Source organism: Manis javanica, chromosome 3 (genome assembly GCF_040802235.1).
Source record: "Manis javanica isolate MJ-LG chromosome 3, MJ_LKY, whole genome shotgun sequence".
NCBI classification, from domain to species: domain Eukaryota; kingdom Metazoa; phylum Chordata; class Mammalia; order Pholidota; family Manidae; genus Manis; species Manis javanica.
In genome coordinates, this window is record NC_133158.1 from 178580172 (window position 1) to 178606975 (window position 26804).

Here is a 26804-nt window from a genome sequence, read left to right on the forward strand (position 1 = left end):
CCTCCCGCAGTGAATCAGTGTTGACCTTTGTGACCAACAGAATACCGCAGAAGAGACCCTGTGTGAGGTTTCTGAAGCTAGCTCACAAAAGGCATTTTTCTGCCTTGACCTCTCAAGTCACTTGCTCTCGAGAAAAGCAAAGCACCTTGCCATGAGGACAGTCAGGAGGCTGCACAGAGAGGGCCACATGGAGAGGGACAAACTTGCCGGCGGTGAGCTAGCCCCCTTGGGAGCAGATCCTCCAATCTGTCAGTGTTGCATTTGACCGCAGCCTCGTCTGACATGTGACTGCAACTTTATGAGACACCCTGAAGCAGAAGCAGCCAGTCAAGTCTCTTCCAGATTCTGCAACCCCCAAAACTGTGATATATAATAAATGAATGTTGTGATTTTAAGCCACTAAGTTTTGGAGCGATTTGTTATACAGCATTAGGTAACTACTACTGGAGGATATTAATTAACTTCATAATTAATAATTAGCTGCATAACCATATTCCAAAACTTAGAGATGCAAAAATAACAAAAATCATTTTTTACTTATTGTAGGTTTCTGTAGGTCAAAAAAAACAAAAACTAGGTAGAGCTCTTCTATCCTGTTCTTTCTGCTGTATGATGTCTGGGTTATCAGCTGAGGTAGCCTGAAGGCTGGATGTTGGAACAACCTTCAGTCTCATTCACTCACCTGTCCGGCAGTTGCTATTGGCTGTCAGCTGTGGGGCTGTTGGCAGTACACCCATAGTTATGAGATAAACAGTGTCCCCCCAAACTCATATGTTGAAACCTTACCCCCAGGACCTCAGAATATAAACATATTTAAAGATAGGGCCTTTAAGAGGTAATTAAGTTAAAATGAGACTGTTAGGGTAAGCCCTAATCCAATCTGGCCAGTGTCCTTGTAAAAAAGGGAAGGCACCCCAAGGATGTCTGTGCACAGAGGAAAGGCAAGTGAGGACCCAGTGAGAAGTGCTGTCTGTAAGCCAAGGAGAGAGGCCTCGGGAGAAACCGAATCTGCTGATACTTTGCTCTGGACTTCCAGCCTCCACAACTGGGAGAAAATACGTTTCTGTTGTTTGAACATGAATGTCTTTTCCATGTGGCCTGAGCTTCCTCACAACATGATGGTATGTCTCAAAGGCAGCCTCCCCTACTCCCCTCAATACACACACACACACACACACACACACACACACACACGCACACACACGCACACACACGCACACACACACACACACACACACAGAGGTGTAGAAGCTGTATCTTTCTTATTACCTACCCTCAGAAGTCATATAGCATCACTTCTGACATATTCTATTTATTAGAGTGAGCCATTAGCTTATGCCACCACGTGAGTCACTAAGTTACTCAAGGGAAAGAGAATTTAACTCCACCTGCTGAGGGAAGGACAGTGAAATGATTCACAGATACATGTGATCTCATCACCATGATCATCACATTCATGATGTCTAGGCCAAGATGCTGGCTGGCTATTGGGGACGGCCTTTGTCTTCTCACATGTTTGTAGGCAGAATGGGAAAGCACCTTCCCCCAGGTCTGAACGCAGCATGGGAAAGCACAACTTGAGAACAACCGCTGCCGTCCTTGGAAGTTATCTGCCCACAAAAACATATCTTGTCCTCGAAGATGAGCTAAGACTCCTCACTCTGAAGATGGGGAGACCTTGAGGATGTGTGAAAACACCGCCCCTGCTTCTGGCCTGCCCTCCCAGTGAGAAGGGAAAGATGAATATAGCACTTGGCTGAGGTCCGAGAAAGGCAGTATAAAAATAAAGGTGCTGCGCCACATTGGGGCTGCAGCCATTGTCTGTCTGTCTGTGTTGTCTGTGTTTTTTGTTCTCTCATCAGGCACCCAAACGTGGGGCGTCCTCTCAGAGTGAGTTGTACATATAATCAGCTCCACGCCTCCCCTTCAGACGGTTTGACTTCGATGGTAGGCACCGTCAGCTGGCCAGCCAGGCGGATGTGCCCCAAGCGGCTTGACTGGGAATATGGATCTGGGACTCAGGGTTAAAGATGTGAATTTGAGTCACCCACATAGAGAAATAGAAAGGGAAGGTGACCCCAGAGAAAGGGAGAGAGCTTAGCCTTGAGGAATGCCAAACCAAGCTTGGTGCTGCATAAATCCTTGATTTACTGAAAGTATTAGGCAAGAACTCAAAAAGCCAGCTACCCAGCCCACCTTGGGTATTTACTGCAGTGGCAAGTATTTATTTCCTCCAGTCTATTAAAGCTTCCCACCAGCAAATAAAGCACTACTTAATGCTCCACAGCCAGAATAGTTTTTAAAACATGATGGGCTCATAAAATGTAACATCATCACTGTCTATAAACCAGGTCCTAGGGGGGCCACAGGCCATGTATTTTGGAATCCTAAGCTGAAGACTCTGCTTTGGTCAGAACCCAATACCTGCCCACCTCCTAATGGGCTGCTCTCTTGGGCTGCCTGGTGCCTCTTTCCACCTGACCATCACTGGCTTTCTTGTAGAGAACCATAAACTCAACGTAGGAGCTTTTTAAAAGTCACAAACAATACATGTTCATTGCAGGAAAAAAAAAATATATATATATATATATACACAGATAAGCAACAAGGTAAAAATGAAAGTCTCCCAAGATAAAAATAAAAATCTCCCAAATAAAAAACCACATAGGGTGTGTGTTGATATCCTTCTGGGTTCTTTTCTATGCACAAATACACTTTTTTTTAAAGCACAATATTAAATGTTCTGGTGCTTTTTTCATTAAATATGATATAGTGTGAAATATCTTCCACAGCATTAAGTATTATTCTGTAATATCCTTTTAATGATTTCTTAAATGGTCCATGATTCTATTTCACTAATCCTATATGGCTGAGGAATTAAGCAATTTCCGTGTTTTTGTTTGGTTCTTTCTTTTTAAAAACTTTTTATTTTGAAATAATTAGAGATTCACAAGTGGTTGCAAAGACAGTACAGAGAGGTTCCTTGGGATGTCTTTATGTAGTTTCCCCCAATGGTTACATCTTATGTAATCCTACTACAACATCAAAAACCAGGTACCTGACATTGGTATAAAGTTGTGTATAATTCTATGTCATTTTATCACATGAGTCAATTCATGGAACCACTACAATGAAGATACAGAATTGTTCCATCCCCTCAAAGATCTGTCTCCTCCTACCCCTATATAGTCACACCTCTTCCCCCTTTACCTCATCCCTAACTCCTGACAACGACTAATCTGTTTCCAACTCTTAGTTTTATCATTTCAAGAATGTTGTATAAATGGGATTATATAGTATGTAACCTTTTGTGATTAACATTTTTTCACTCAGCACAATGCCTTCAAAATCCTCCAGCTGTTGCATGTATCAATTGTCCATTCCTTTTCATTGCTGAATAGTATTCTGTGGTGTGGATGCACTGTAATTCATTTAATTGTTCATCTGTTAAGGGACATTTTGTTTGTTTCTGGCTTAGGGATATTAAAATAAAGCAACTATGAACAATCAGTACAAGTTTTTGTATGGACATGATTTTCATTTCTCTGGGATAAATGCCCAGGAGTGCCATTGATGAGTCACAGATTAAATGTATGTGTAGTTTTTTTAAGAAACTACCAAACTATTTTCACTGGCAATGTCTGAGAGATCCAATTCTCTACATACTCACCATGATATTGTAACTATTTTTTAATATAAGTTGCCCTTATAGATGTGTAGTGTTATCTCTTCATGGTCTTAATTTGCACTTCCCTGATGGCTAGTGATGTTGGACATCTTTTCATGTGTTTATTTGCTATATGTATATGCTCTTTACTAAAATATCTGTTCATGTGTCTTTTGCTAATTTTTTAACTTAAGGCCCAGGATACAGTTTATTTTAATATATATTCTGTGAGTACTTGAAAAGAATGTGTATTCTATTGTTCAGTGGAGTTATGTAAATGTTGATTAGATCAACATTATGTAAATGGTTTTTGGTGTTGCTGAGCTTTTCTATATCCTTGTTGACTTTCTGTCTGGTTGTTTCATCAATTGTCGAGAAAGGGATGTTGAGATCTCAAACAATAATTGCAGATTTGTCTGTTTCTATTTTTAGTTCTATCAGTATTTATTATTTTGAGACTCTATTGTCAGACACATTCACATTTAGGATTTATGTCTTGTTGGTGAATTGACCCTTTTGTCATTGATTAATATCCCCTTTTATGCCTGGTAATTTTCCTTGCTCTTTATTCTACTTTGCCTGAAATTAATATAGCCACTCCAGCCTTTTAATTTTTATCACTACAAACGACACTGTTTAGTTTTTGATGTCATCCATGATTATTAGAATTTCTTTAACCAAGGTCTGCATTTTTTTAAAGGCTTTTAATGGTATTGTCAAATTGTCCTGAATAAATTTACCAACTTTTACTGCCTCAACATTTGGGTATTATCATTTACAATAATTATAAATGAAAGATGAAGTTTTCCCAATTCAACAAAAATATCTCATAACTCAATAGAGATACAGGAAGTCATAACCGGTGCTCATCTAAATAAACTAAATTCTCATCTATATTAGCAGAGTCAGAGGTCTAAAATTCATAAGTGAAGAAATAGGGACAAATGTATATTTCGAGAGTGGGCAGTAAATGCCAGATGCAGCAGCCATAAGAGATGAGAATGGTTACCCTTGAGGAGCTGGTCCGTCAGGACTGGACAGAGTGAGGGGTAGGGTGTCATAGGGTGGCGGCAGAAGAAGAGTGTTTTTGTATTTAAGTTCCCCTTAGTATTATATTTTTGAAAGCATGTGAACGTATGAATTACTTTGATTTCATAAATTACATCTGATTGTTGGTTTAATTTGCATTTAAATTTTTTATCCGGACTCCCATAATTATATAAATCTAGCATTGACCACCGTCTCTCGGTGAGCAAACTACAACTCCCAAGATACCGCGGGTTCAATGGGCGGTCTTTTCCTGGAAGCAAACTACAATTCCCAGAGTTCCGCGAGACAAGGGGGTGGTTCTGGCCCCCTCGGGCCCGCTGAACCCGCGAACCTGTGCACGTACAGAGGCTGTTGCGTTGGACTGGCCGGCCAGGCCGGCGCACCGCGGGTACCCGCAATCCTGGCGGCTGCCGACGGCTGCGACGTAACAGGAAGGCGCGGCGGACCCTGCGCTCGCTACCTGGTCCTGCCAGGCTCGGAGCGGGCCCCGGGGACCGGGACGGGGACGGAGGCGGTGGCGGTAGCGGGTTCGGCCGAATCTCACTGAGCGGAGCCCGGGCTGCAGGGTGAGAGGCGCGCGCTGGGGCTGGCGAGGGGACCGACCCGGCTGGGTTTGAAGTTGAGGAATGGGCCCCCTGACCTCTCCGGGTGGGAGGGAGCCAAGGGAATTTGCAGAGCGGAGGAGTGACGTGTGATCGAACTGCCGTTGAGCAGAGGTGGACCCTCGGGGTTCCGGTACCGCGCGCCCACTGGAGCCGTTTGCTCAGGGCTGGCACTGGTAGCGGGTCCCCAAGCCCTTTTGCTAGGGAGATGATGATGCGCACGAGGCGCGGGTGGCGGGGAGCCAGGTGAGGTGTGTGGAGGGGGCTCGGGCCTTCAGAGATGCTTTTGAAGCCACTACTTGAGCAGGCCTACAACTGATCCCTGGCCTCCTTGGGGCTCAGTAAGGTACCTGCTGTGTGTCCAGCGGACTCCTGACTCCGTACGTGTGTTCAGGAACCTGTCCACCGGTAAGTGATGGGGGATGCTCTTCTAAGATGTAGGGCCCTCAGACTAGAGTCCTGCACCTGGTGGTGGGTGGCTAGAGTCTAGTTCATGCCAGCCAACTCTGAGAGTCCATATCTGGGGGAATTGAGGCCCAGTATGCAAAGGGTTGTGGGGTGAGTTTGATAGGACTTAGTGGCTGAGAGCACAGACAGAACAGGGTTCATTCACTAAATGTTTACTGTTACATGTGCCAGGCACTCAAATCCCAGCTCTCATTTACTAGCTGCATGCCCTTAAGCAAGTCACTTGTCCTCTCTGAGCCTGTTTCTTCCTCTGCAGAATGGGGATAAAAGTTGTTTAATCACCGAGTTTCTGGGAGGATGAGATAAAATAATGCTAAGGAAGTCCTCGGCCCAGTGTCAGGTACACACTGTGTTAGCACTTGGGATTGCTAACTATGGGAAACCCTATCGGTGAGATTGGAACCCAGGTCCGTGTTTGTACTGCACCTAGCTGCCCTCTCTGGCTCATGGATCTTGGAGATCTTCCAGCTCATCCTTTCACATTACAGATGAGGAATCTGAGTCCCATTTGGAGGCAGAGGCAGGAAAGGACACAGGTCCCCTCTTCCCCAGCAATGGTCAGCACATCAGTGCCTGAGCCTTGGGCCCCTGGAGTGTGAGGAGAAACAGAGAGTGGAGATCCTCAGCAAGAATAGGATGGAGTGCTAGTAACTGGGTTCCCCAGCACTGTGGCCAGTGAGTGTCCTGGAGGCCTTGGTCTGGCGGGGTGTCAGAGCGACTGCCACATTTTTTGAGCTGGCCTTGCTAGTTCAAAAGTTCTTGCTCTGAGCCTTGCTGCTGTTGAAATATTTAGCAGTAAACAAAGGCTTCTAGTGAGTATTGAGCTAATCAGCTGAAATTAACACATGTTCCATTCCCCAGTCTTTGCACTCCCAGTTTGGCTGTCAGTGGATACCCTCCCTCAGGACCCGCCTGTCACCTGATAAGTTTTTTAAACTAATGGAACTTGAAAGGCGGATGTTCCATGGATGTCATCATAGGCTTTGGAGTCAGACTTGGGGTCTGTCTCCCCACAACTTAGTAGCTGTATGACACTGGCCAGTTCACTTAATGACTCTAAGCACACTTCCTCAAATGTGGAATGAGATTGATAACACCTACTTCAGACTTGTAGGAGGGAAGAAATGAGATAATTCATGTAAAGCATTTAGTGTGTGGCTGGCATAGAGTAAAAGCCAGTGAATTAGAGTTACAGCATTATTATTATGACTAATAACAATACTATAAAAATAATTGTCAAGCAGTGTGTTTTGCTTGTGTTGTCTCATTGAATTCATAGAACTCTTGTGAAGTAGGTTCATTTTGTGTGTTTTTCAGACCAATAAATAGAGGCTCACAGGGGTTAAAAACTGGCCCAGGCAAACAGAGAAGGACAGATAGTACATGATGCCACTTATAGGTTAAATCTAAAATAGACTCATAGAAGCAGAGAGTGTAATGATGGTTGTGGGAAGGTGAAATGTAGTGTTAGTCGAAGGGTATAGTTTCAGATATACAAGATGACTAAGTCCTAGAGGTCTGCTATACCGCATAGTGCCTGTACAATACAATACTGTATTGTATACTTAACAATAAAAATTTCCCAAGAGGGTAGATCTTACATTAACTGTTCTCATCCCACACATACTCAAAGAGGGCGGGAAGAAACTTTTGGAGGTAATGGATACGTTTATGGCATAGATTATGGTGATTGTTTCATGGGTCTATACTTATCTCCAGACTTACCAAGTTGCATACATTAATTGTGTACAGCTTTCTATATATCAAAAGATAAAGAAAAATTGGTCTAGGGTTACACAGCTGCCAAGTGTCAGGACACAAGTTCACATCCTAGCCTCTCAGCTACAAAACCATTGCCATTTAATTCTCCTACTCTGCTCCCCTGGTCTTGGCAGTTCTTGGAGCCCGTGAGACCTGGGGCACTCTCTGTTGTTAACAGTGGCTCTTGGACCCTGCAGCCTGGCTGCTTGTGCTTCCTCTGCATGTCTGAGCTTGGATGAGGCTGGACGTGTCCACTGGGGAGCTAGGGGGACAAGGTTTCAGTAAGAGACAGTGAGGCAAGTGGTGTGGCTTCTGGAGGTTTTCATCATTGGACCCCAGGACTGAGGGGGGCCTGGAGAGCTTGATTATGAGAGGTGGTCTTGCCTAGGGGGTGGGCAGAATCCGGAGCTGTGCGTCTTCTCTGGGCCTGATCTCTGCCTCTGGGAGGAGGCCCACCCATGAGCCGCGGGTGTGGGGAGGAGCCCCGGGCCGAACACTGGCATGCCTCGGCTGCCTATGAGAGCTCACACTCTCTGTCAAGTTGTCTTATAAAATAAAGAGTAGGAGCAAGTCATTTCTAAGTGCTCTTCTGGCTCTGAAAAGTGATGGCTTTTTAATTCTAAATTGGGGGATTTACCCTCAGCAAGCACCAGGGTAGGTGGGATAATTATCACCCCAATGTGCTACCCAGACTTTCCTTAGAGCTAGGTAATGGCCACAGCTCCCTGAGCACCTGCCACTGCTGGGTCTTTCTCTGTCTGGCCAGGTGGGGAGTAATTAGACATAAACCCTGGGTTGCTGAGTTACAGCTGAAGGCATGTGGGTCTGTGTTTCCAGAGCCATCCACACCTGCTCTTGTCTTGAGTGATAAAATGGCATTTCTCCGAGGCCTGCCTGCTTCTCAGTCACCGATTATACTTTCTGAATCTGAAGCAGCATGAACAAGACCCCTAGAGTCAAATCCTGGTGCCACTTGCTTGAGCTATACAACTTAGAGAGGTACTTCACCCCATGCACTTTGCGGGTTGTTGTTTTTTTTCATATTTAGAGAAAACAGAGAAACCAGTACCTGCACTGGAGGGCTTTTGAGAGGCTGTATTCCAGTGGGTTTCAGTCCCAGACAAGTACACTATGGATTCAATGAGACCGTCTCAGTCTCTGTCCTCGGTGCTTCCACCACTCTAGCCTCTGCTCTCCTGCAGCTGTGCAGCAGCCCAGAGCACTGGGCAGAGCTCCTAATATAGAGTCAGTGATAACATATCGCCCACACATGTGTAGTGAGCTAGCTGACCAGGACCAGGTGAGAATCCTGGCCACAGGAACCTTCGCTTTCTCCACAGAGGCTTTCGTGAAAAGCACCTAGGATAGTGCCAGCACATAGTAGGTGCTCAGTAAAGTAAGCCGGTGGTAACATTAGCCTCTACACCCTGCCGAGAAGCCAGTATCCACTTTTCTGAGGTAGCCAGTACAGCTCTCAATGCTTCCATTTTGAATGGCTTCCCATGTCCTCACTTGTCATACTCAGGGCCCAGCCTCCGTCAGAGAGTCAGACCTTTCACTCTGAGTAGGGACTGGCGTTGTACAGTCTTACTACAAAGAGTTGTCTCTTTTCTCCATGTTGAAAAGCATAACAGAGGGCCCATCCTGGCTGGGTAGTGGGTAGTCAGTCCCCCAAGCCTCAGGGAGGGGTTAAGTGCCCTGGTTTGCTCTATTGCCACTGTTAACCACTGTTACTGCTATTACCACTTCAGGCCCTTGTGTTGGGTTGTTTTAGACACACCCAAGGGTGAGATGCTCCCAGGGTCCATCAGCAGGGTGGGTTTGTGGCAGGAATCAAGGTGCATCCTGGGGCAGCATCAGGAGTTGCCACAGTTGTGCTGGGTCTCAGAGCTTCCAGTGGGGTAGACAGTAGCCATTGTAAGGAACCAGAGACAATCTAGTCTTGCTCTGTTCAGGGACCACTTCTCAGGGGACCACCTCTGCTGTCCTGCAGGTGTGGACATTTGGTACCATTGCCAGCACTGGATTGGACCTCTCCCTGGCAGCTGCATTATACCCAGGCTGCCTGAGAGACCCTGGCTGGGTTTTTGCCACTCCCACACACAAGCAAGGCAGGAGTAGGGTGGGGAAACTTTTCTCAAAAGGCAGCTTAGAGAAGGCCAGGCTTCTCCATCTGCTCCAGATCATAGGCTTATGCACCATCTTAGCAGTGGCTGGGAACAGGATTTCCTCTGCCTTCATCGATGAGCATGGTTGTCTCTGGAATCAGTTGCTTACCCTGGGCTAGACAGAAATCCTCTATGGCCGTATTTAACAGCAAGACATTGCAGAATTGTGGAGTGTTAGAAACACCTCAGAGCAGTTCTTAAAATTGAGCACACATAAGAATTACCTGGAAGCTTTATTAAAACACAGGTTACTGGTTCCTCCTTTAGAGCTATGACTCAAAAGGTCTAGAGTAGGGGCCTGAGATTCTGCATTTCTGGTATCCCAGGTGATGCTTATACTGGGTCCCACTGTGAGTCCTAGTTTGGATGACCCCTTGGCCAAGCTCTCCGCACCTTTGTAGCCTTCACCAGTTGTTTTGCTGGACTGTTTCCATGCAGGGGCTCATTACCCTACAAAGAAGTGAATTCTTTCCTGTTCAAACAGCTCCAACCCTTAGAGAAATCCTCTTCCTTCCTATCATGCTGAAATGCCACTACCTGTGTATATTGTCAGTGGGTTTCAGCCCTGAGCAAGTTCACTATGGATTCAATATGACCAAAGAAATGCCAGTAGAACGTTCTTGGGGTGAAAGGGTTATACCCAACTTTATTTCCACAGTGGCAGGTCAAACACTAAAATCCCATCCACTCATAGTGAGTCTGCATTCAGCAAGCTGGTCTCTGCCTCTGGGCCTCTCTGCCCACACAGCCGTCCTCTGAGCCTCTGTCCTCAGCACTGCCACCACTCTAACCTCTGCTCTGCTCTCCTGCAGCCTTGCAGCCGTGCTACCGTGTTGCCCAGAGCTCTGGGCAGCTTTTTATATAGAGTCAGTAACAACATATTGCCCACACGTGTGTAGTGAGCTAGCCGACCAGGGCCAGGTGAGAATCCTGGTCACAGGAACCTTCATTTTATCCACACCATGACTTCTTTCTGCAGGCCTTACTTTCGGGCCCCGGAACAGCCCCCAAAGCTGTGTTTGGGCAGAGGGGCAGCCATCTACTGGGACTTACTTTTCCCTGTGAAAGGGCAAGCTCCAGATTCTATTTCAGCCAATTGGGACCCGGATCCTACCTCAGCCAATCAGAACCTGAATCCTATTTCACCCAATCGGAGCTTGGTCTCTCTCCTCTCCAGTCAGCAAAGAGCTCACCCACCACCCTTAGACCCTGCCAATTGACCAGAGCCACGACCTATCACCCCACCAACTACCCCTAGATCCAGCCAATCAGTCAGAGCCATGACCATCACCCCACCAACTGCCCTAGAACCCCATAAAACCTTTGTGGTATTGAAACTTGCTCTTTTTCTCTGGCATCTTGCCACTGTGTTGGTGTAGATGAGAGATTGAGCTTGAGCTAGCTCCAATAAAGGCTCTTTGCTTTTGCATCAGTGTTGGCTCCTTGGTGGTCTTCTAGGATTCACGACTTTGGGTACAACACCTGGAGTCTATATGTATGCCTGGGGACATGCATTACCCTTTCTCCATCACGCGCAAGTGTCTAGGTAGTAAGAATAGGTTGTAGCCCACCCCTCTGGAGAACCCTCATTCTTGCTCCACAGTCCTTCAGGTGTGCAGAGTACCGTGGGTCCAGGGGCTTCTCTTCAGGGAAGTGGCCCTAGTCCTTCACGCATCCTACACAGGATAGGGTTTGTAGAGAAAATGAAGTTCCTATGGCCATGATTCTCACCTGACCCTGGGCCTCCTGCACACTACACAAACGTGGGCAATATGTTATCATTGACTTTGTAAAGAGCTCCACCCAGTACTCTGGGCTGCAAGGCTGCAGGAGAGCAGAGGCTGGAGTGGTGGCAGCCTAGGACAGACTGAGACTGCTGCAGAGCGGAGAGGCCCGGAGGCAGACAGGTTTCTGTTCTAGCACTTGAGCTGCCACCATCAGAGTAAAGCCAGGTATAAACTGTTCCATTGTCATTTTGCAGTCTCATTGAATCAAGAGTAAACTTGCCTGAGGCTGAAACCCACCGGCAAAGACTGGGTTTCTTGATCCTTCCTAATCCTGGCTGCTCACAGCTAAGTATCCCAACGCATAGAATAAGGTTAATGGTTAGACTCACAGATGGATTCCTGATGTATGTGTATAACCTGAGTCTAATCATAAGGAAACATCAGAGAAACCCCAGTTGAGCAACAAACTGCAAAAGAACTGACCCTGACTTCAAAATTGTCAAGGTCATGAAAGTCAGGGAGAGACTGTGGAGGCCTCAGATTGGAGGAGATTAAAGAGACATCACTGGATGCTGTGCTTCTTCCTGGATTGGAGCCAGAGCACAGAACAGAGACCATGGGTTTCTAAGAGTCTCATATCAATATTAATTTCACAAATTTGTGTCATGCAATAGAATGTTCTCACTCTTAGGAAATGCATGCTGTAGTGTTAAGGGCCAAAGAGCAGATGTCTCCAACTTACTTTTAAATGGTTCAGAAAAAAGAGAGACAATGATAAAATATGTCAAATGAGTAGTTAGTGAATCTGGATAAGAATGTAGGAGAGTTCTTTGTACTCTACATGCTACTTTTTTATAAGTCTGGAATTATTTCCAGATAAGAAGAAGAAAAAACAAGTTGACAGGTACTGTAACCAGCTGCCTGTTTAGAGGCTCCTCGGTGCTCCCTTTGTGACCTGGGGCAGGTTTCAAACCTCTCTGTGCTCTGGTTTTACTATCTATAAAATGAAAATTGCCATGTGATCTGGAAGACCCAGCACCTAGTGACTAGCCAGGGAATGTCAGCTCTGGGGTAGTATTATCATCCTCATTAGGGAAGGGAGGAGCTGAGGGCGACACCACGGTGATGAGGCCAAAGGGAAGGCCACCCCACGGCCTGCCGCCTCCTTCCACTTGCTGATGTTAGTTCCAGGCTCCCTGGACGTCTGGCAGGCACTGCTAGTGACCTGGGCACTGCACAGCTTCACCCTGCAGGGGGCTTCATGGGTGGTCTCCTGATCCTAAGGGGCTCCGCTGGGCTCTTCCTCCCTCTCCCTTCTCCTGGCACTGTCCACACCTGCCCTGCACCCGGGCTCCCCAATCTTCACCTGCCTTGTGCCACATTGCCCATTCTGCCTCAGGGGCTCTGGGCTTGGCCATCACTACCCCAGGCTGGGAGAGGAGCCCATGGCTTGCTGGCCTCATGTCTTGCTTGGTGGGCAGATGCAAGAACTGGCACAGTAATACCTGCTGTAGGCAGAGACTTGTAGCAGCGTTGCCGGCAGGGACATGTGGGCGCATAACAGGGGTGCTCCTCTTATTCCTCCCAACCCCAACCAAAACACCCCCAACACTGGGCTCAAAATCCGCTTGCCACAGTCACACAAGCGCAGCTGCCTACTGTGCACCGGTGTTGTGCACTTCATGCTTCTTGCGAAGGTTTCATGCTTCCTACAGTGATTTTTCTGACCCCCCTGTTGAATTCAGTCCTCTCCAACCAGACCTGAAGTTCCATCCAAATCTGTGTACACATGGGGATCTGAGCATTCCCTGTAAGAATTGTTTCTATTTGAATTTGCAGTTTCACTAGAAAAGCTGATACAGGCATGTTTTGTGTTGCCTGTGTGAGCCTCACGCATTCTGCTCCCTGTTCGCATCCCTGTTTGTGACCATGCTGGTGTGCAGGAGCACTGCTCTGTTGTGCCAGAGAGGAGACCATAGCAGGTCTAACTTACAGTTGACCTGTGGGTGCCAAGTGAAAGCCAGATAATGTCACAACACGCTGTGTGAGCAGAGGTTTCTGTCGTTTGGAGCTGAAAATTGTGGGAAGATGGTGGGAGAGCCACTGGGGCCAGGGCCCCTCCACCCCTGCCCCACTGTCCCTCCTGTGCGGAGAGACTTCGGCACCTCAGACCTTGGAGCCTCAGAGAAGCTTGACCTTTAGCCTTTGCAGCAGAGTCACACGGTCTGGAATTCTGTTGGGTCCCCCATACTCTTTGAAGTTTCATGCCCATTTAGTGGTAATAAAGTAGAATCACAGTCATCAGCTATTGATCTGGGATTAATGTCTCCAGCTTTGACTTCGCTTTGCCTTTTATACTGAAACAGAGAGATTGTCCATGTCAAGACAATATGTTAGACTAAGAATGTGAATTCTTTAATAAATGTTAAATATGCCTGGTCAATTAAATATTAAGTTTTACAATGAGGACTCAGAGGCTAAGTTTTTTCCACAGGGTATATACTTTCACCAGAAAACCCGATGTCCTATAAATGTTTGCCCGAGTTTATCTGTAGCATTGGATTAATATCTACTCTTGGAAGACAGAGAAGCATTATGTCACTAGTACTAGTTCCATGTCCTGCTCTGGTAACAGAAGAAGAGGTGGAGGGACAAGAGGAGGGCATCCTGAGGATGTTTGCATTATTGGAACTCATCAGTGCAGGACCAGAAGCTTCCACCATTTAGCACTAGTAACTCAGGCTGTTTGGGGTAAAAGCCCTTTCAATGGCAAAGTAAGAATTCTCTGATTTTCAGTTGGAACAATCCTTAAAAATAAAATTGTTGTAATGTAAACATGAAACCTTCTCTATGCTTTTGCCACCCCACCCTGGGCCCTGCTGGGTCTTCTGCAGCCTAGGGTTGCTGGCCGTTCAGTACCTCACCTCCACAGCCCTGCTCCTGGAGGAGTGACCAGAAGCAGCAGCTGTGCAGCTGGGAACCTGGGTGCAGCTGTGGGTCCGACAGGAGGCGGGCTTCCCTTACGCCAGAACTGACAGACTTGGGCCCATGTATTGCCAGCAGCAGCGGGCCCAGCAGCTCCAGCCCTTGCGGGGCCAGTCCTTGCACATCATCTTCACTCTGAATAGTGGCCAGAATTGAAGAATTGGGACATTTCACATTTTAATGGATTTCTAGCCTTCTCTGGAAAAACCAGAATAATGTTACAGACTGAATTGTGACCCTGCACATTCATATGCCAAAGCCCTGACCCCCGATGTGACTGTGTTTGGAGATGGGGCCTTAAGGAGGTAAGGTTAAATGAGGTCATGAGGGTGAGGCCCTAATCCAGTAGGACAGGTGTCCTTACAAGGTGAGGAGGAGAGACCAGAGATCTCTCCCAGTCCACACAGAGAAGAGGCCATGTGAGAGAACAGGGAGAAGGCAGCACCCACAAGCCAACGAGGGCCTCAGGAGAAAACAACCCTGCCAGCACCTTGACCTGGGACTTCAGCCTCCAGAGCTGTGAGAAATAAATCACTCAGTTGGTGATACCATGCTGTGGTCACCGTAAGATGAAAAGTTGCCCTCAGGCCATCACCAACTTGAGCTGCAACCTGAGTACTTGGTCTCTTGGTGACATGGCCTGGCCTGACTTCACTCTCCCCACTGGCTTTGGCTTTTGGCTCCCATGTGTGAGCTTGTCCCTCCTTCTCTAGGCCCAGAATTCCTGGAGCTTTTCCTCTTGATCAGACCCCAAGGTGCTTTTTCTGTGTCTGGAGAAAGCCAAGGCCCCCCGAAGCAGAACCTGCACCCGGCACTGGGGGGTCAGGTGCAGATGCTGAGTCCGCAGCAGTCAGCCCCCCTCCAGCCACCTGGTCCTTGCTGCCTTGCAGGCATGGTGGCACCGACCCCTTCCTCCAGTGCTTCTGGGAACAGATGGGGTCCACCAAAGGATTCCTAAGTCCATGGGAATCTAACAATATTTAGCTGCCCTAGGAGCTGAGTGAGGTGGTTATAGGGCGTGAATTGGCAGAACCTTCCATCTGCCTCAGTTTCTAAAGGGCTTTTTTAGGCATGTTTTTAATCTCTTGTTTATTTCTTTTTTCCTTTCCTTTTGAAAAATATTCTTGCACTGTCACATTTTGTCCTGGCTGAGCCACTAAGCTCTTCGTGCCCCACACTGGTTGAGTCCTCAATCTGGTGCCCAAGGTAGAAGCAGCAGAGAATGATGAACAGTGACATTTGCATCCCCAGGACTGTTGTGCCAGGAATGCCGAGATGGGGTCCAAATGGTGGCTGGGCTGGTAGCATAGAAGGTGCTTACACACATGTTCAGATCTTGACTCCATTCCGTACAAGCTGAGGGACTAGGGACCATTTACTTAGCTCCCCTAGCCTCTGTTTTCTGATCTGTAAGATGGGGATAATGTTAACAGTGCTGTGCTTGCTTCTTAATGCTGGTTCAAGGATTCAATGAGAAGACGTATGAAGAGTTTCTAGGATGCTGCCGACATAAAATGGTTGTGGTGGTAGAAGCTTCTTCTAAATTTATGGGGGCATCTTCATGGGAGAAGGGAAACAAGTCACTGGGAAGCCTGAGCGAGCCTGGGAGAGAGTGGGTGTGCCACTCACAGTGACTGGGGGTTCAGCCCCTTTGGGCATTGGTTTGCAGCTGCACGGTTGGTTTACTGTCTGTTTTTGTTTGTTGTTAACTGTAGGGATCCTAATGGAACTACAGCTGTGACAGCTCATGTGTTAGGAGGCCTATTTAGATACTTCACATGCGTTCATCATTTAATTCTCACAGCACTCCAAGGAGGTTATTACTCCCACTGTGCAGAGGAGGAAAGTGAGGCTTAAAGAGGGAAAGGAATGCCAAGATCGTAAAGCCAGTTCACACGCAGTGTGAAGGAAGGTGAGTGTGAAGTGTCTGGCCTGGGAAGCATTCCTGACCACCGTTAGGAAGGAGGCCGAAATCTCCTCTGCAGCCGTGTGTGTCCCGATGCCAGTGCTTAGCCCAGATTGAATGTGTTTGTGTGCTGTGGAAGATGTGCCAGGCTTTTCCAGCTTCCTAAACAGATTCTTCTGTACCACCTAACGGTGCTCTTCCCCTAGGAAGCTCTTAGGGCAAAACCAGTGAGAAGCAGGGATTTTTAACCAAGACCATAGGACCATCTATCGGGATGACAGGGTGATCAGATGAGGAGTTAGGCCAGTCCTGAACAAGGCAGCAGTGGCCAGGGGCAGATTGTCGCCTGTACCGGAGGAGCGCACCTCCTGGAGCGACGGCCCTCCCTCGTCCCCCTGCAGTTAAGGCACCGCTCCAGGCATGCCCCAGAGCACGTCCTCTCTCCTCTGGCAGCTGCCTTGCAGGTGTCAGGAAAGCCTCCCGTCCCTTCCACCACAGCGAGAACCTTGAGAACAGAGCTGTCTTTTTTTTCTCATTTTTGTATCTCTTGCACATACTCTTTTCTAACGTGGACAGATGGAAAGCCTCACTCCTCCATTCTCCTCATGTCCTCTTAAGTCTTTGGACTCAGGTTTATGAACAGATATAGATAAATGTAGATAGTCTCCTACTCACCTTACTTCAGTAGGTAGCCAGCTGGCCCAGAGGGGCGCACTGCTGCAGTACTCATGGCTGGCATCTGTTCTGCTTGGCAGCTGGCTGTGCCATAGTGGTAGTTAGATAAGTTCAGTGATGTGCCTCTTCACACCTACCAAGGTCTGTTGCCAAGAGAATGAAGGAGGGAGTCAAAGACCTCTGCCACGGATGGCTTCAGGTCCAGCTTTCCAGCCCGTGCTGGGGGTCCCGGCCTTTGCTGGTGTTCCCTTCGGAGGACAGTTCAGGGCTTGCCTCCTCCTTGGGAGACGGGGGCTCAGGGCAAGTGTCCGTGCTGTGTCTGCAAGCCTGGAAGCCTTGTTCCGTCTTAGCGTGGGCGTCCCCCTCTGCCTTTTCCTCCTGCGCCTTACTCTTCTGGGAGAGTGCCCTGCACCAGACCATGCTTTGTCTGTGACAAAGTGACTTGACAGGTAACTTGAGGCGAGGGTGGTCTGGTCATAATAATCACCACACCAGGGAGTAGGTCTACTGAAAACAGCGTGATCTGAGCTGTTGGAGCAGCACTTCAGAAGTCCATTGGGGACTTTCTTTGCCATGTAACAGGTTTATTTCCACAGAACACAGTATAGTAAGCCCTCTGCCCCCCAGCACAGAAGGTGGTACCAAGGCCGTTCCTGTTGAGGAGGAGAATCAAGGTTTGGGCCAGCCCTTCTGTTCCTCTCCTTGCCGCCTGCCAGCATTACTCTTACCTGCCTCTGTAATGTCCGGACTTCACTGCAGAAGGCAGCAGGGCCCTTCCCTCTTTTTCCGGCAGCCTTGCACCAGGTACCAAGCCCCTGAGCTAGCAGACAGGCCTTAGGAGAATCTTGGGCAAAGAAATTACATATCTCTTCTTGTAGAATGATGGGTTTACAGGGAAATTGGCTAAATTTGGGTTACTTTTTAAATTTCTGCAAAGTACATAGTGGGTGTGATGTCCATTTGCACAGGCAGTAGATTTTTGTGTGGTTTTGATTGTATGTTTTGAGATCAGAGTGGGTTCATATTTGATAGCTGGCAATAACCTGGGAATCCATTTTAGGTGCAGGTTGGATCCCCGATAGTGCATCGGTACAAGAGGCGCACAGCAGGGCATCCAGCTGGTGATCCGTAAGCGATGGAGAAGCTTCATATCCACAGAGTGAAGCCTCATTATTTCCGTTTAAGGCATGAATGAGATGGAGTGGTGGGGAGAGGCAGCTCTTCTGTGTTTTAATGCCTCTGCTCTTCTAAAGGAAAAGCAAATGGGTAAGGAGCAAGGTAGTCAGGCCCCTGTGAAGCCCTTCTATCTATTCAAGAATTTCACCAGCGGACACTGCTGTCACCCCCCAGCATTCACACCCCTTTGCTTCTCCACAGGATCCTCTTCCCTGCTCCAGAAACTGATAGCTCTCAGCTAATCAGCAGTGGGCCTGTCTAGTCACTGTCATTGGTCCCGCATGTGGCCAGGTGGGAGCTGATCACATCAGATGGCCAACTGGATGGTTTTTCCATGCATGGGGATAATTTTTTCTGCCCATAGCTGGATGTAAAACAGGGAAGTGTGCTGCTCCATTTGATGTTGGCTGACATGTCCTGGCCATGAGGGGACCCTGCCCAAGGGAAGTGTCAGCATCTCAGGGAGGCAGAACCGAGAGGAAGTACTCCTTGATGGAGCCCTTTCCCTGCTAACTCAACCAGCCCAGGTGGGAGTACGGCCTTTGACCAGGGCGGCATGTTTGGGCCCTTCATTGGGCTTACTCATCCCTGATTTGATTCCTTTGAATGCCAGAGATGTTTCTTTTTCTTCTCCTCCACCCCCATCCCCTGCCTCACTTTAATTAAAACCAGATCTTCTGTGTTTTGATGGTTTTGAGCACAGTCTTTAGAGTCAGAGAGCACTGGGTTAATATCCAGGCTTCACACTGTGTAGCCTTTGGTAAGTCGTTGAACCTCACTGATCTCAGCTTCCTAATCCAAGAATGGGAATAATTCACAGGGTTGGGGTATGCACCAAATAGGATTCTCCAAGTAGAGGCAGCAGGAACCCCTGAAGGGGAGCAGCTGTCCTGGCTGCTGGGACGAGGCTGGCTTGGAGCAGGGGCTGGGCTGGAGGATGCTGTGAGGACACCTGTCATATCCTTGCCTAAGCAGGCAAAGGGTTTGTCTGGCTCTTCTTTTTCTCGGTGTGGAATGGCCCATGTCAGAGACCCTCTGTCCTCTTGAGATCCCATCCCACTGCAGGCTCTGGGTGGGCTTTTAAGCCCAGGGGGTGGTGATTTCCTTTTTCCCTCACAGGCCAGATCTTCATGCTTACCCAAAGATCCTAAAGAATCAGCAGAAGCTTCCGAGGGCACTAGGTGGAGACACATATACTACCCTGGTGGCCTGTGGGACCGAGGCCCACCATCTTATCTCCTTCTTATCCAGGGACCCTCATGACAAGACACTGGGGCAGCCGTCACCTCTGAGAGGCAGCCCCAGTGGGATTGCATGGCTTTGAATCTCAGCCTGTGGACATGTGGCCCAGCCTCTGAGACGCTCTCTAGATAGAAAATGGGAACAAAGCAATCCATCCTGCTGTGTGGTGGTAAGGAAGAAGTAAATGGGGTTGTGCATGCATGCAGGGGACCAGCACTGTGCCAGCAGGAGCTTGGGGTGTGCAGCACTTGCCATATCTGACTGTAGACAAGGGTGGAGCCTGCCCCACTGCTCAGAAGGGGTTTCCCCAGGACAGATATGATTAAGGACAGCAGATGAGAAAGAGGCACATTCCAGCTCCACTTTTGAGCTTTTGAGGTCTTAGGAGAGTATACAGAGTTGTTAGGGGAAGTACAAAGAAGGGTAGACTGCTTAAGAGTGGGAGGAAGCTCCCGTCACTGCAGAGTAAGGTGTCTTACGGTGCCGGGATTCTGGTCCCTCCGCATATGTCAGCAGAGTCAGGTGACCGAGTGGGGCATGGAGGTCTTCAGGCTGAAAGAGTTCTTAACCCTGGTCACTGCTGTCCTGGGGAGGCTTTGGGTGGCACTGAACAATTGGTCAAACATCAGGCCTGGACCCGTAGCACACCCAGCCCAACAAGCCACAGTCCTGCAGAGGGCAGCAGCTTGTACGAGAGTCTGGCTGCCTGAGTTCCTTCTCACTGCCCAGCCTCCCTGCCGCCAGCCCCTTGTCACTGAGACTAGCAGCCTCTCCAGGCACAGGTGGTCCCAGGAGCAGTGAAAATTGGCGTGGAGAAAGGGACTCACTGGCTCTGTTGCCCAGGTAGCAACTTGGCCCAGTTATTCTTCACCGTCTTGAATTTACTCCTAGAGTTTATTGTCAGGCACATTTTGATGTGGCGATGAGGAAGGCCTTTTATGTCTTTAGTGCTGGTGGTCTGATTGATGTATTCTCTGCCCCCATCTGTTATCTTTTGGAAAACTTGCTGAGGATTTTGCCTGCGCCTCAGCCCTCCGGGCTCATGCAGGCTGCTGCAGCGCGTGGGCGAGGGGCACGTGGGACGTCAGGAGAGACTGGGGGACTTCGTAATAACCCTGGGCTGCCCAAGGACTTGGCTTTTTCTTACCACACTCTGGCTGCTTCACAGCAGGTAAAAGTGCAAGGGCAGCTTTCCGTTTGTCTCCACAGTGGCGAAATACAATGATAACTGTGTTAATTAATGTTCCCCCAGAAACAGATCCTGAGACAAGGATTCCAGTGCAAGTAGATTATTTGCACTCAGTCTCAATAAACGGGAATGAATAGGTTAGTGGGATGTTGAGACAGGGAAGGGAGAAAGGGCGCGCAGCAGGTCTCTTCCCACTGTAGGCAGCTGTTAATCCGTTAGGGAGCTCTGGGAGCCACGTGGCACATGCCTCAGCGCTGTCCCACCTGGGAAGGATGAGGGTTGCATATGTCGTCCATTCCCATCAGATGTTTGTGCAGGCTGCCTGGCTTGCAAGTGGTAAAGTTGGATAGAAACCCAGGCAATCTGACCTCTGGTTCCTATGCTTTCACTGCACATTATTTCTGTCAAAGTGTTCTGTGCATCCCCAGAAGACATTCCTTCTTATTTTCTCCCTTTGAAGGACAACTCAAAAGCCTGAAGTGCCCAGTGAAGGTCCCAGAGGGCCAGTCTGTACTTGCCCGGCCTACTGCCAAGACCATTCCAGCAGGCCTTTGGGGTGGATGGAAGACTTGACTTCTAATTAGAAACAGCCCTCCCCGACTCCCAGGCTCAAAGGCTGGTCTTGCTTAGTTGTCTGTCCCACAAGGCCCTCACGCCCGTGTTTCCTAGTTCCCAAAAGCTTTGCCTCAAAGCCTGAGCTTAGTGCTCGACTGGGACTGGCTACTGAACACAAGGCCCCTCAGGTCTGCGGGATGACCCTGGCCTCCTTCCTGTCTGTGGCCCTGCCCCACATCCCTACCTGCTTCCAAGCCTGCCTTTCGCCATGGGGATGACTAGGAGAGGGTCAGGTAGCAGAATGCTCACTAGAGAGGCACCCACCGCAGTTGGAAGTGGGTCTTTCCTCTCTCCTTTTCTCATTTCCCTGGAGGTCTTGCTTTCTGATATGCCTGGCTGTGTCCGTTTTGCTTTAGCTGCTGTTGGAAGCCATTCTTGTCTATGATCAGGGCAAAGCATGCATAGTGTGTGCCACATACATCTGCCTCTCATCTCTTCAGCAAGGGCTTTATATATATTTTTTCTGAATATTAATTTATTACTAGTTCACTCTCCAGAATTCTGTCGTTTGTAATAGTAATTTGTTTGATTCTTTACTGTTTCCTTTTTAACTTTTTATTATAGAATATGACACAAAAGATCATATAAAGAACCCTACATCATCATCATCCACAATTATCAATATCCTACTGTCTTGTTCCATCTGTCTTTGTCCTTTTTTTTGCTGGAGTATTTTAGAACAAACCACATATGCCATTTTACCTATAAATACTTGTTCTTTTTTTTTCTTAAGTTAACTTTTTTATAACTTTTTATTTGAAGTAATTTTAGATTTACAGAGAGGTTACAAAAAATGCTTCACTCAGCTCCCCCAATGTTAACATTTTACATAACTACAGTACAATTATCAAAGCCAGGAATGTAATAACAGCACTACTAACTAAATCACAGACCTTATTCAAATTAAGCCAGTTGTCCCACAAATGTTCTTCGGGTCCAAGATCCTACATCACATTTAGTTGTCCTTGTTTCCTTCTTCTCTTCCAGTCTGTGACAGCTCTTCAGTCTTTCCTGACCTTTTGTTAACTAGGCAGGTATTTTGTAGAATGTCTTTCAATTTGGGTTTAATGTTTTCTCTATTAACTAATACAGACCATATTCAGAGCTAGAGCCAAGTTTCCCCATTTAGGGATATAGATTGAGGTTATGTACTTCAGGCAGGAAGACTGCAGAAGGGAGGAGCTCTTCCCAGTGCTTGATGTCAAGGGGTACATGATAGCAGTGTGTTATTGCTGGTGATGTCAACATTGATTACTTGGTTCAGAGGATGTATGCCAGGCCTCTCTGCTGTAAAGATTCTATTTTTACCTTTGTAATTAATATATGTCTCAGGGGAGATAGTTTGAGGCTATGAAAATATAATTTGTCATCATATTTTCATCCACTAATTTTTGCATCCATCAGTGGAGCTTGCTAAAACAACAGTGAGATTTGCTAATTAGTGATTTTCTATCTCTATCATTGCTTCTACATTTACTAGATTTCTATTGTAAAGATCTGTCCCTTCTCCCATTTATATTTATTAATTTATTCATAACAATATTAACTCATGGATATTTATTCTATGGGTTATAATCCATTACTATTGCTCTTTAATTTTGTTATCCAAATTGTTCCAGATTTAGCCACTGAAAGCTCCTTCAGTTTGACTCCTGTTATATAATGAGTTATAAGAAATACATATTAAGAACTCACACGCGTCAACACCCAAAAAGCAAATGACCCTATTAAAGAATGGGTGGAGGATATGAACAGGCACTTTTCCAAAGAAAAAATTGAGATGGCCAACAGGCACATGAAAAGATGCTCCACATCACTACTTATCAGGGAAATGCAAATTAAAACCACAATGAGATACCACTTCACAGTTAGGATGGCTAACATCAAAAAGACTAGGAACAACAAATGCTGGCCAGGGTGTGGAGAAAGGGGAACCCTCCTTCACTGCTGGTGGAAATGTAAGCTAGTTCAACCATTGTGGAAAGCTATATGGAGGTTCCTCAAAAAACTCAAAATAGAAATACCATTTGTCCCAGGAATTTCACTCCTAGGAATTTACCCAAAGAAAACAACTTCTCAGATTCAAAAAGATGTATGCACCCCTGTGTTGATCACAGCACTATTTACAATAGCCAAGATATGGAAGCAACCTAAGTGTCCATCAGTAGATGAATGGATAAAGAAGATGTCATACATATAGACAATGGAATACTGTTCAGCCATAAGAAAGAAACAAATCCTACTATTTGCAACAACATGGATTGAGCTAGAGGGTATTATGCTCAATGAAATAAGTCAGGCAGAGAAAGACAAGTACCAAATGATTTCCCTTGTTTGTGGAGTATAACAACAAAGCAAAAGTGAAGAAACAAAATAGCAGACTCAGAGACTCCAAGAATGGATTAACAGTTACCAAAGGGAAGAGGTAGGGAAGGGTGGGTGGGGAGGTAGGGAGAAGGGGATTGTGGGGTATCATGATTGGTGCACATGGTGTGTGTGGGGTCACAGGGAAGACAGTGCAGCTCAAAGAAGACAAATAGAGACTCTATGGCATCTTACTACTGATGGACAGTGACTGCAGTGGGGTATGGGGGGACTTGATAATAAGGGTGAATGTAATAGCCACATTGCTATTCTTGTGAAACCTTCATAAAAGTATATATTAGTGATACCTTAATAATAATTAAAAAAACAACTAAAAATAGAAATACCATTTGACCCAGGAATTCCACTCCTAGGAATTTACCCAAAGAAAACAAGATCCAAAATTCAAAAAGACATATGCATCTCTCTGTGTATCACAGCACTATTTCCAGTTGCCAAGATATGGAAGCAACCTAAGTGTCCATCAGTAGATGAATGGATAAAGAAGATGTGGTACATATACACAATGGAATATTATTCAGCCATAAGAAGAAAACATCCTACCATTTGCAACAACATGGATGGAGCTAGAGGGTATTATGCTCAGTGAAACAAGCCAGGCAGAGAAAGACAAATGATTTCACTCATCTGTGGCACATAAGAACAAAGCATAAACTGAACGAATAAAACAGCAGAGTCACAGAACCCAAGAATGGATTAGCTGTTACCAAAAGGATTGGTTGGGGAGGGTGGGTGGGAAAGGAGGGATAAGGGGATTAAGGAGCATTATAATTAGTGCACATAATATAGGGGGGCTCACAGGGAAGGCAGTATAGCACAGAAAGACAAGCAGTGACTGTAGCATCTTACTACACTGGTGGACAGTGACTGTAATGGGGTATGTGGTGGAGACTTGGTAATAGGGGAGAATACAATAACCACAATGCTCATGTGAAACCTGAGCATATGATTGTATATCAGTGATACCTTAATAAAAAAAAAAGAATACATATTTGATCATTCATATGACTAAATATATATTTCCCCAGTATTTCTGGTCTTCATCCATGGTTCCTGAAAATACTTCAATTTTAAAGGTGAAACAGGTGTTTTGTCATGTTAATGAGAGACTTTTGGACTCCCACTCAAGGGCAGGGGCTGGAGGCTGAATCAGCCAATGGCCAGTAGTTTATAGTCAATCATGACCATGCAATGAAGCGCTCACAAAACCCCTGAGAAGAGCTCTCTCTCTCTTCTGCTCAGTTGGACCCTGCTTCTTGGTTGGAGAGAGCTTTCGTGCCTGGGGAACCAGATGCCCCCACAAGCCACTGAGCCAGGCCCCAGCTCCATGGGGACAGAAGCCCCTTTATTCAGGACCTTGCCCTCTGTCTGTCTTCATCTCACTGTTAACTTGTATCCTTTATTAAATTGATAAACATCAGTGTTTTCCTGAGTTCTGTGAGCTGCTTGAGCAAATTAAGAGAATGAAATGAGGAGGTCGTGGGAACCTCCAATCTGTAGCCAGTAGGTCAGAAGCACAGGTAACTGGCTTGAGAACAGTGTCTGGAGTGGGGAGGTGGAAGGCAGTGTGATAGGTTGGAGCCCTTAGCCTGGGAATCTGGTGCTGCCTCCAGGCAGATAGCATCAGAATTGAGTTGAGTTCTCCAACACCCTGCTGATATTTGAGAATTGCTTGGTGTAAGTATGTGTGGGAAGACCCCCTCCCACATACTTAAGCACATTGGAATTGGGTCCAGGTACCTGAATGAAGTTATGCTATTGTCTCTCTGCTGTGTATAACATTTGTTATACATATATGTAGGGAAAAAATACACCATTGAATTTGGTGTCACATGAGCGGGAATTACAGCATCTGTGGCTTTTCTATATGCTTCTATAATTTTTTGAGAAATTCTTGACATTCTGGCACTATAAGATGTTCCAAGCTTATCTTGTACTTTCTCTGCTCCAGCCCTGGAAACAACTGTTTCTCAGGAGCCCTGGTTCCCTTTAGTGAAGAATGATATTTAGAAACCAAGATCAGAGTTCTGGGTGTACTTATTCCTACTGTGCTGTCATTGCTTGCAGACCCTTCCAGTGGTCAGACCTACAAGCTGTGTGTGTATGTATGTGGATACACACTCACATAGCCCTCAGCTATTTCTCCTGCTTGGGTTCCCCTTGTCATTCCATGATGAGTCCCTCTTCAGTTCCCTGGCCCAGATCTAAGGTGAGGCCTAATGATGAATGAACTCTTTCTCCTCCTGACCTCTTTCTGGTTCTTGGTTTCTCCTCTTACCTCCTGGAGAGATGTCAGAATTCCAGCTGTAGTCATGTCATGCTGAGTACACAGGTTTTCTGTCTTGAGCAGCCTTGGTACTGTTTGTACCATAGTGCTGGTAAGGATAATTAGTTTGTTAAACTCGTCAGAAATGGTAAGAATCCGCAATTTAACCATGGTTCAACCTAATAGCAAAGGACTTCTTACCTGGTGAGGATGGTGGAGAATTTCCGGGGCCACATATATTTGGAAAAGTTTATGCAGCAATATGATTTTATACGTACAGATATATATAAAATACCAATTTCAGAAAGTAATGGTTGGTGGAATTCTGTGGTCTTGGGGGACAGATATTGCAGAATAGAGTCTCTTGTGAATGAGGAATTCTTGGGGGAAGGTGATACTGGACTTTACAGGTCAGTTTGGGGCATGAAAGAGTTTCTCTTTATTATCAATGGGTGCATGGGTTTGAAAAGACAAAGAAATAGTGACATTTAAGCACATTTCTCAGCTGCAGGATTTATGGGCTCACTGAGACCTGGAGAAGAATAGGGCTGACTGAAGGCACAGTCAAAACTCAGCTAAAAAGGTAGCTGCTCCTGCCCTGTCCTCTCATCCCTGGGCTGAATAAGAATTTCTCAGCTCTTGTTCTGAAATAGCCTTGAGAACCTGCATGAAGGATATGAAGTTCATGGGCCCTCAGGGTAGCTGCAACTTTGTCCTCTTCTCCTAGGACCAGGAAGGCCCTCTGGGATGTCAGTGAGTAGGAGTTCTATTAAAGGACTAGCTTTGAGTTCACGGGAATGTATTTAAAATTTAAATTGTCTGCAGACTTTTGGATGTGAACTGCCATGAGGACCTGCTCCTGTGCCCTGTGATGGAGAGCCCCATGCTTCATGGAGAGTGTGATCCACTAGCTTCCTGAGCA

At 46.8% G+C, this 26804-nt stretch overlaps 1 protein-coding gene across 6 annotated transcripts in view; it reads left to right on the forward strand.

The window, feature by feature from the left end:
- Window positions 1-4999: 4999 nt before the first annotated feature.
- Window positions 5000-26804, forward strand: part of POMGNT2 (protein O-linked mannose N-acetylglucosaminyltransferase 2 (beta 1,4-)) — a 39785-nt gene continuing 17980 nt past the window's right edge. The window contains exons 1-4 of one of the 6 annotated variants that reach the window (XM_036996297.2): window positions 5000-5283; window positions 16144-16340; window positions 18070-18275; window positions 19437-19596. The gene's annotated coding sequence lies outside the window, so the exon portion shown is untranslated. Of the gene's footprint in view, window positions 5284-5587; window positions 5728-16143; window positions 16341-18069; window positions 18276-19390; window positions 19597-26804 lie in introns of those variants that run through there. The other 5 variants (XM_036996298.2, XM_017639974.3, XM_017639972.3 and 2 more) reach the window with 5 other exon arrangements.